Source organism: Salvia splendens, chromosome 21, assembly GCF_004379255.2.
Source record: "Salvia splendens isolate huo1 chromosome 21, SspV2, whole genome shotgun sequence".
Classification (NCBI taxonomy): Eukaryota; Viridiplantae; Streptophyta; class Magnoliopsida; order Lamiales; family Lamiaceae; genus Salvia; species Salvia splendens.
The window spans coordinates 21,928,569-21,939,517 of NC_056052.1; the positions used below are offsets into that span (position 1 = coordinate 21,928,569).

At 36.3% G+C, this 10,949-nt stretch overlaps 1 pseudogene; it reads right to left on the reverse strand.

Annotated features, from left to right (window-relative positions):
- Nucleotides 1–473: 473 nt before the first annotated feature.
- On the reverse strand, nucleotides 474–10,533 carry LOC121784875 (annotated as a pseudogene).
- Nucleotides 10,534–10,949: the final 416 nt, after the last annotated feature.

Consider the following 10,949-nt stretch of genomic DNA (forward strand, 5'->3'; position numbering starts at 1 on the left):
ATGTGGGACGGAGGTAGTAATTTATAATGACTGAAATTCTTCAATGTATATATACGTTACTCCATAAAACGCCTGAATTAGTATGGTGACCAATATTTTAATTCGGTTGGTTGTGGAAACACCTTTTCTCTTTTCACCGTTTTGAATTTCTCTAATACAACAATTACAACATGGACATTGCGGATGGCTCTTCAACAAATTTTGTAAACCTCATTTTATCAACACATAAGCGGGATCAAATATGCAACAAAATCTAAACGAGGTGACAAACCAGAGTTTCAGTTTTAGTATCAGCTTACCTGGAAACAAAGTGAAGTCTGTTTCAGCTCGTCGACAATGAGGGAACATTCTGAAGGCAGCAATGTATCTCCAAACATTATCGCCCCTGCATAAAGGTACGACTTATTGAAGTCGGAAACTAGATGTTTGGTGAGAAAGTTAAGGCTAAGTAGACTTCTAGATGCTTGACATTACCCCTGCATGCTTTGCTGTTAAGGACACGGTGAACGGATGGTGGTATGGTTGATGACCCATCTGTGTCGGCAAGCTGCAGCATGAGGAACACAGGTCAAACTAAGTTTTAGAGATACGAAGGGAAGTGAAATAGTGTTAAAGCAGCAAAAGAGACAAAGGTATTAAACAATGTTACCTGTTGAAGGAACTCTAGGAGATCAATATCATTTAAAACCACACCAAAAATGCAAGGTACCTGAATCAAATTCAAGCTTTTAGCAAGAATAGTTGGAACTTGACTCTGGAAGAAAATGGGATAGAAGCAACATGAGCTTGAAACAAGATTGTCCCCAGTGTATCATGCTCTCATCGAGAGTTTCAAAGTGGAACCCTTCCCAATGTAATCTGAGGTTCTTTATTTTTCCTGCTTCCTATTTACAATTTCAAATAATGCCATATCCAAATGGATTTAAATCCACTACGGATCAAAACCTAAAAAATGAAATTCAGGGTTAAATTCCAGTGCATTAGGATACTATTCAAATATATGGATTTGAGTCTTGAGGCAACTTCGTTAATCCAGATTGAGCTTAATAGATCTCATTCTTAAGCACCCTGCTGCAATAATATACATCAAAATAATATCCACTTTCTGGAACATTGTAAAAACGGCTATACCATAGAGACCTAAGTAATTTCACAGTAAAAAGTAGCAGGCCAATTTTTACGTGGAATAAATGCAACTATTTTCTCATCAGGTTTGCATGTCTAAACAAAAATTTCAACATTTTATATAATGTTCCTGTAAAAAAGTTTCTTAAGTTCTCAAGCATCTAAACCCCGAATACATACAGCAAACAAACATAACTGGAAGTTGACTATAAAAGATGACAAGTGTGCAGACAAGAAAAAATGCCAAATTTGAGATACCGAAAAAAAATGGAGCTCTACTGCAAGAAGTTTGATTGTTGTTGGCTGTCTGTGTAGAGAATCTAAATGTCTGCATTAAAAAGACCATAACAGGGTGAATATAGTCTGTCATAGGCTAAGGGCACCACACGGGGACACAACAGAAGAAGCCTCACTGCATATAGGTATGTGCAGTTAAATCATACAAAGCGTTTGATAGATGCTGTAGTTATTACTTTATAAAGGAATTTGAGTCCTGAGAATGTATATTGCAAATCCAACCCCAAGTTTGAATTTGTTCTGCATAATTGTGAAGTAATTGATAACCAATTTCAGGCAAGACCTGTATAAACATTAGAGGCAATACCAGAAGTACTTTAAGATTAACCTGAAGAAATCATGATGACATACCAGAAGTACATACCAGTTCATGCTCAGAATCCAGATACTTGATAGTTTTCATTTCTCCCGATAATACCTGATATTTTCAAAGAATGAGTTGGACATCCTAATATTCCCCAAGAAGAATCTTTTAACACCTTAAATGAGTAAAAAGGTTACCTTACTTCGTAATTCCTCCAGTTTAATTCTTTCATCAGCAGCATGCTGTCAACCAGCAAAAGTTCTGTCAGTTCTATTTTAGTTTTGAAATTGTTCAGGTGAAGCCTTATGTATGTCTATTTTGCACAAAACATGTATTTCTAGTTTCCATGCTTAATATAATTCTTAATACAATATATACTTAGGATGACCATGTATAACCAAATCCTCTGAGATACCAATCTTGCCCCAATCATCCTTAAATGTAGAACCAATTAATAGATTGTCCTTTGACTCAAGTCCTACGAATCAATCATGATTATGGAAAAAAAAAGTAACAGGGAGGGGAATTTTGACTCAAGTCCTACGAATCAATCATGATCATTTAAATTATTTGAAACTCAACTAATATTGCAAAAGCAACAGGGAGGGGAATTTTGAAAAGAAGGAAACTCAACATTAATAGAGTTGAAAAGATAAGGAAAATTAACTAATCACATGCAGAAAAAGACATCTACAAAAAAGGAAAATTTTCAACAATGGTGATAAGAAGGCAACAACCTGATCAATTATAGCAAGGGTTTTTCCAGCCACAATTGCAATGAATTTCTTATCCACCTGCTCGAGAACTTTAGCATTCTCAAGGCAAGCCCTCTCAACTGATTTAGGAACCAAGGAGGCGCCATCAAGTTGCAAGGAATCAGAGAAGATATTAAGGATCCCGTCCTGATTTCTTTTAATGTCGGAGCTGCTATTACCCTGTAGGAAAAATTAAATCTCATTTCCGGAAATCAGACATAGAAGAGCCTGAAACTTAACGCATTATTCATAATTTGACAAATAATAAAGTTACTCAACTACAATTTCTCCATTTCCACCTGGAGTCTAAAGAATCCTCAATTTCTTTCGAACCCAGACCTGACGAATAGAATTTGATTGTATTTTACGGGACATCATTCACGTAACCATGTAATGGTATATGTTAGTAGAAGAAAAGCAAAAGTATCATATTTATGTTGGGAAACCAATTTAAATTCAAAAACCTGGAAAGAAAACAACACAACAAGTAAGATTTAGTTCCGTTGTGTTTTACATGCTCAACTTGCAATATGATTATGAATCTAGATCTGTTATTCTTGTATGCAATTTCCGCTGTGCTCATTAGATGAATAACAGCCCCTGCATAAAGGTACGACTTATTGAAGTCGGAAACTAGATGTTTGGTGAGAAAGTTAAGGCTAAGTAGACTTCTAGATGCTTGACATTACCCCTGCATGCTTTGCTGTTAAGGACAAGATGAACGGATGGTGGTATGGTTGATGACCCATCTGTGTCGGCAAGCTGCAGCATGAGGAACACAGGTCAAACTAAGTTTTAGAGATACGAAGGGAAGTGAAATAGTGTTAAAGCAGCAAAAGAGACAAAGGTATTAAACAATGTTACCTGTTGAAGGAACTCTAGGAGATCAATATCATTTAAAACCACACCAAAAATGCAAGGTACCTGAATCAAATTCAAGCTTTTAGCAAGAATAGTTGGAACTTGACTCTGGAAGAAAATGGGATAGAAGCAACATGAGCTTGAAACAAGATTGTCCCCAGTGTATCATGCTCTCATCGAGAGTTTCAAAGTGGAACCCTTCCCAATGTAATCTGAGGTTCTTTATTTTTCCTGCTTCCTATTTACAATTTCAAATAATGCCATATCCAAATGGATTTAAATCCACTACGGATCAAAACCTAAAAAATGAAATTCAGGGTTAAATTCCAGTGCATTAGGATACTATTCAAATATATGGATTTGAGTCTTGAGGCAACTTCGTTAATCCAGATTGAGCTTAATAGATCTCATTCTTAAGCACCCTGCTGCAATAATATACATCAAAATAATATCCACTTTCTGGAACATTGTAAAAACGGCTATACCATAGAGACCTAAGTAATTTCACAGTAAAAAGTAGCAGGCCAATTTTTACGTGGAATAAATGCAACTATTTTCTCATCAGGTTTGCATGTCTAAACAAAAATTTCAACATTTTATATAATGTTCCTGTAAAAAAGTTTCTTAAGTTCTCAAGCATCTAAACCCCGAATACATACAGCAAACAAACATAACTGGAAGTTGACTATAAAAGATGACAAGTGTGCAGACAAGAAAAAATGCCAAATTTGAGATACCGAAAAAAAATGGAGCTCTACTGCAAGAAGTTTGATTGTTGTTGGCTGTCTGTGTAGAGAATCTAAATGTCTGCATTAAAAAGACCATAACAGGGTGAATATAGTCTGTCATAGGCTAAGGGCACCACACGGGGACACAACAGAAGAAGCCTCACTGCATATAGGTATGTGCAGTTAAATCATACAAAGCGTTTGATAGATGCTGTAGTTATTACTTTATAAAGGAATTTGAGTCCTGAGAATGTATATTGCAAATCCAACCCCAAGTTTGAATTTGTTCTGCATAATTGTGAAGTAATTGATAACCAATTTCAGGCAAGACCTGTATAAACATTAGAGGCAATACCAGAAGTACTTTAAGATTAACCTGAAGAAATCATGATGACATACCAGAAGTACATACCAGTTCATGCTCAGAATCCAGATACTTGATAGTTTTCATTTCTCCCGATAATACCTGATATTTTCAAAGAATGAGTTGGACATCCTAATATTCCCCAAGAAGAATCTTTTAACACCTTAAATGAGTAAAAAGGTTACCTTACTTCGTAATTCCTCCAGTTTAATTCTTTCATCAGCAGCATGCTGTCAACCAGCAAAAGTTCTGTCAGTTCTATTTTAGTTTTGAAATTGTTCAGGTGAAGCCTTATGTATGTCTATTTTGCACAAAACATGTATTTCTAGTTTCCATGCTTAATATAATTCTTAATACAATATATACTTAGGATGACCATGTATAACCAAATCCTCTGAGATACCAATCTTGCCCCAATCATCCTTAAATGTAGAACCAATTAATAGATTGTCCTTTGACTCAAGTCCTACGAATCAATCATGATTATGGAAAAAAAAAGTAACAGGGAGGGGAATTTTGACTCAAGTCCTACGAATCAATCATGATCATTTAAATTATTTGAAACTCAACTAATATTGCAAAAGCAACAGGGAGGGGAATTTTGAAAAGAAGGAAACTCAACATTAATAGAGTTGAAAAGATAAGGAAAATTAACTAATCACATGCAGAAAAAGACATCTACAAAAAAGGAAAATTTTCAACAATGGTGATAAGAAGGCAACAACCTGATCAATTATAGCAAGGGTTTTTCCAGCCACAATTGCAATGAATTTCTTATCCACCTGCTCGAGAACTTTAGCATTCTCAAGGCAAGCCCTCTCAACTGATTTAGGAACCAAGGAGGCGCCATCAAGTTGCAAGGAATCAGAGAAGATATTAAGGATCCCGTCCTGATTTCTTTTAATGTCGGAGCTGCTATTACCCTGTAGGAAAAATTAAATCTCATTTCCGGAAATCAGACATAGAAGAGCCTGAAACTTAACGCATTATTCATAATTTGACAAATAATAAAGTTACTCAACTGCAGTGGCCAAACTACAATTTCTCCATTTCCACCTGGAGTCTAAAGAATCCTCAATTTCTTTCGAACCCAGACCTGACGAATAGAATTTGATTGTATTTTACGGGACATCATTCACGTAACCATGTAATGGTATATGTTAGTAGAAGAAAAGCAAAAGTATCATATTTATGTTGGGAAACCAATTTAAATTCAAAAACCTGGAAAGAAAATAAGGTGTTGTGAAATGCTTATAAACATGTTTTAATCATATAATAATTTGTAAAGTTTTTCTAGGCCAAATTATTCATTGTGTTTTTCAAACAGATGAAACATGGAGTAATAATTAAGTCAGAAAGCATATCAATATATGTTGATATGCACATTAAAAGGTACCATGGATGTGCTTCTAAATATGGATGAACCATATAAAAAATGTGATTTTTTTCTCTAGTAAAATTATTGATTTAATGTTAGAAATTTCAAAACAGTAGTAATTATCATAATATTATACACATATATATAAGTATTATAGTGATAAAATAGTAATTTTCAACAGTTCTTTTACCTTCAAGACAACCTGCAGTATGGACCCTGTTATCTGAGCAGTACAGAGGTAGGTGTTACTCTAGTTTTAAAATTATTATTGAAAGCAGAATTACAGAAAGGGGACATGATCTCCACCTAGTTGTTCTTAGTATAAAGAAGACACTTACACTCAACAGGCTCAATGTTGGTAAATTCCTCTTCTTTTTTTCCTTTTTTCTGAACTGCTGTGCTTTCAGGTTCTATTTCAAGCACTGATCTGCAAGCAGAAAAAAAATAGATTGAGAGCTGAATTTCCATTAAAATGTTTGGAACAAAGCCCAAAGCATTTATGACCTTTTAGAAGCTGTGCAATCCATGACTTGCTTTCCCCTTGGCGACAAGTAGAATTGACCATCAGGTTTATCTGAACATTTAAAGCTCATGTCTTCTACATGAAGTTGTTCATTGCTAAAGTCTCCAGCCGCTGCACAATTCAGTGTTTTTTATTTTACTTATTCTGGTGCATACTTCAAATTAGGATATTGAGTTAATAAATAAGAGTCGGTCTTTAGAGCAAACATATGGAGGAATATCCGCCAAAGATGCTCTCAGGTGATTTTATTGCAGACAAGGAGGTGGTGTCAGTCAAATCCAGAAATCCTCTCTTGGTCGAGTAATATGGTGGAGCTGGATGGCTTTTTGAGAAACACATTTTTTTGTTGAGCAGTGTCCCCTGATTCGTACAATTGTGCATTCCATGTTCACGCTCATCTGGAGAAGTGTCATCTGATGGTGCCCCTGTAAAATTCTTGGGACTTTCTTCACAGTGAACGGGTGACAGTGACCAGTATGCATCTGTGAATCTCTTGAATGGCTTAAAAGAGAACAAATTCTCAAAATCCAACTGACTTTCACCAATTTCCTTATCAGGGGAATGGTTCGTGAAGGAGCAATCCTGCTGCAGCCTATTATATTTTGTATCTCCAAGAATTTCTCCTTGAATAGGACATCAGTGTAAAATATCTTTGCCTAATCCAGAGTGACCTTCAACTGATGTTTTCTCAATTGGAGAATTACTATTGTCAAGAAACTTGATCTCTGTTTCCTTTCTAGTTAGAGGAGACCATCCAGATCTGAATGAATGACAACTAGAAGTGGATTCCCAAAATTGCTCAGAGTCAGGTAGATTATTCCCTAGGAAAGATGACTTCACTGAATCCCTTACAGGAGACTCCAACATTCCATCGATGTCATGTCTGGTCACTGGAGAAAACTGAAATGGTTGGAGAGCACTGCATTCAACATCACCTCTAACATCACTGAATGAATATCATCTTCCACAATATCACAACAATCAATCCGCCTTCTTTTAGCTCTGCCATCTCGTCCAAATTCAAATCTCGCATCCTTTGAAGGTGATCTTCTCTCTTTCATCAAGCTTTTGTCAAAGGAGCAACTTCTAAGAAATGATATGCCATATTCCTCATCAATATGTCTATTATCACCAAAATAATGACAATCAATAGAAGCCCCACTCGCTATTGACCTGCTGTCCACATTCTCATTGGTTGCAGGTAAGATGTACCCTAAAGCTGAAGATAGGTCATCCTTCTTTCGACCATATGTTTTTGCCACATGTAATGGTGAGGAAACACACCAAGGAGAAATTTGGTTTATAGTCTCTTTTCCCCTAAATCCTTTCTCACCAACCATAGATCCATCACATGCTTGGCTTATGTAGTCATTTTCAGGAAGTAAATCTGCCTCTCCCTCAAAATTTTCAAACTCAAGAACTTTTCGGAAAGACTTTCCAGATTCAAATATGGTCTCTTCTAAAGCCAGTGAGTTATCGTGGTTTTCGTATGGCTTATCCCAGTGAGTGGAACAAACATCTACAGGAACTAGGCTGGTCTGTGTCTGGCACCTTCTTTTTCCACTTTCAGGATTACCTAACATATCTTTAGATTCAAATAGGAAAATATTAGAAATCAACTGTCATTTTCGTGATTTTAAGAAAATTGAAATCGACAGCCTAAAGACTCAAAATCAGTACAATGCTCTTCCAATGCAGACAACGATGACATGAAGACTCCTCCAAAAGAAGGAAGACAGAAAGGGGTGGTGCAAAGGTATAGAAGTCACCCATTGCTTCTATAACCAGTATTGCTCACTCATTCAAATGTTTCACTAATAATTTGATAGACAAGGCTAAAACAGCTATTTTCAAATATAATACTGTAAGACTTTCTGACAGGTAGAACATACTTGATAAAAACCAAATTTAGAATTCCCTATCATGAATATCTCATAGACTCATATCAAAGACTTAGGATATTAGTTCAGTTCTTGAATCTCTCTACCATGGAGAACAAAATTCATTTTAGCACACAAGTTTTCAACATAAGTCTCGTGAATTACCATGAGAAGTATTTTTGGTCCAAAGACGCATCACACCATCCTCGATGAAAGTAAGAATGGGTGCCCAGTCCCATTACAGAGAAGCAAATATCTGGGGGGGGGAGGAGAAAACAATGCAGTTCATATTCTAGATAAAACAAAAAAGTTCATATTCTTGAATCTGACACACAACTTCCCGGTTTAACTTCTATCCCTTTGTCCAGTTCAAGTGTTCAACTGTTGCCTAAGTGTTTCCAGGTCAAAATTAGATATTGCAGCAGGTCGGACAGAAAAAAATACTATCAACTTGCATATTAGAACTTTTGTCCAGTAAAGTGTTCAACTGTTGCTTAAGTGTATCCAGGTCAAAGTAGATATATCATTACTGCTAGATATTGCAGCAGGCAGGCAGAAAAAATATCAACTGACATATTAGAACTAGTACAAATAAATTCAGCTGCTAATGGTGATAAACCATAAGAAGAACACCTGTAGTTCCCACTTCTTCTCTGTCATTATTGATTCCAATGAACACACACTTCCTTTTCTGCAACAGAATAGCAAGTCATAGACAAACAGTAACAGTTACACTTGGGTTAGCAAACATGCATTGTACCTAAAACAGCTTGATAGTCAGTACCTTCAGTATCTTTTTGTATCCAGTTGATTTCCCTCTTACTTTTGTCACAATCTCCAACAGAGAAACATCAGAAATCGAGCACAGAGCTTCTCCATGATAGTCAAGGTTTTCAGTAGTACTGGCATCCAGAGCTAAGTAATCAACTTAGAGGAAATGAAGCCAAAAAATAAATGAAAAGGAACTATCACTATATTAGTTATATTTGGGTGCAAGAGAAAAGGAAATGAAAAAAAAATCACTAGTTCATCTTTCATTTCCTTTCTGCCTATTTCTAGTTTGCACTCATTTGCTATTCATTCATAGCCCTCAGAGGAAATGAAGCCAAAAAATAAATGGGACTTACCATTATCCACCACTTTGAGGTAGGAGCTACCAACCCCTACTGACACGGCAACCTGGTAAGCAATCAGAGTTAATATTCAAGAGTGGACCATCAAAAAGGAGGATCGAAAATATGGTCACTAATCACAATAATATAGGGCCCACCAGAAGACTTATTCCATGCCATTATTGATTAACCCCTTCCCTTTGCTAACATATGAGCACAAAAAGACACAACAACAACAACAACAACAAACACGACAAACAAGTTTCTTTCTATACCTCAGTTATGATTCAGATTTAACCCATCCCCAATCAACATATAGTATCAATCCACTGTTACACCTTGAAGCAATGCCTACTGCTCCTAGCTATATCTAGTGTATGTGTTGATACTATAAGGCCATGACCCACTGTTCTAGCAACAAATTCCATTTACCTGATTTGCACATCCTACAGCCAAACCTATCCATTACAGTCAGTTCTTGAAAGAGGATGGCATGAAGCAAAGACATTTTGAAGAGAAAATACCTCAAATGTTAACAAAGAAAACAAAAGTCCCACTAAAAACATATCTTCTTATTTCATTCCAAGTGCAAAATCAAATCCAATGTTGCATTTTCACTCCAGACCAACTATCCCTCCCTAATTACCAGAAGCCAGTCGGTAGCCACACCAATAAAGCAATTTAACTAAATAGTACTACCTCGGTAGCACCTGCATCAAGGCTGTTAAACACTAACTCCTCAACAATCCTCGTCAAATCACATATCACGACCCCAGACCGCACCGAGCTGTGAGTGGTCTCAGGCAATCGTTCGATGCTCCTCATCTCCAAAACAATTACTTCGCCACCCTACGTTAGGATTGACGGATGATCATTAAGAAAACAGAAATCACAGCACGCCACATTCAAATTAAAATTATGAGCGCATCGTAGTGCACGTTTTCTCCGCACGATTACCCTAATTCTGAACCTTCCCGTCGATCAGTGAAATGTTCCAAGTGACCCCATTTTCAAATTTTCACGTCCCTGTAAAAATGGCGCAACGAATCGCGTCGCAAGAAGGTTGAAGATGTTAAAATGGGGATTAGGGTTTTTGATTGTAGAATTAGATTTCGCGATAGCTTTGTTACAACGTCGGTTCACTGCATGATGAACTAGTGCAGCAAACAAGCACCGCCTCTGTTTCATTCCCTCCAAATATATCTATCAAACTGTAATTTTAGGATTAGCTGTGGTTTTATTTATTTAACAAAGAATTATAATATGAGAATATGTTCAGTTTCATATAGAACAATAACTAAAAAAAATACTATATTATTATAGGTCTATATCAGATTATGCTCTGTTTCATATGTTGGTTAGTTATACACAGAAATGCCAATTCAATTAATCAATCTTAAGACTTGTTCAAATTCCTAGAAGTCTTCCGTTGTTGTAGGTTTTTATATCTGTATTGATTCGCCTAGAAAATGGAGACATAATTTCACATCTGAAATTGGTTTCCCAAAATTCGCCGAGTTCATTAATCGAGTGTACCATAGCTTCGTTCCATCCACAAATTAAGCCTTCCCTAATAATCGAAGTTACAATTTCGTTGGCAGTAGTGAGTCGGCTATGGTGGA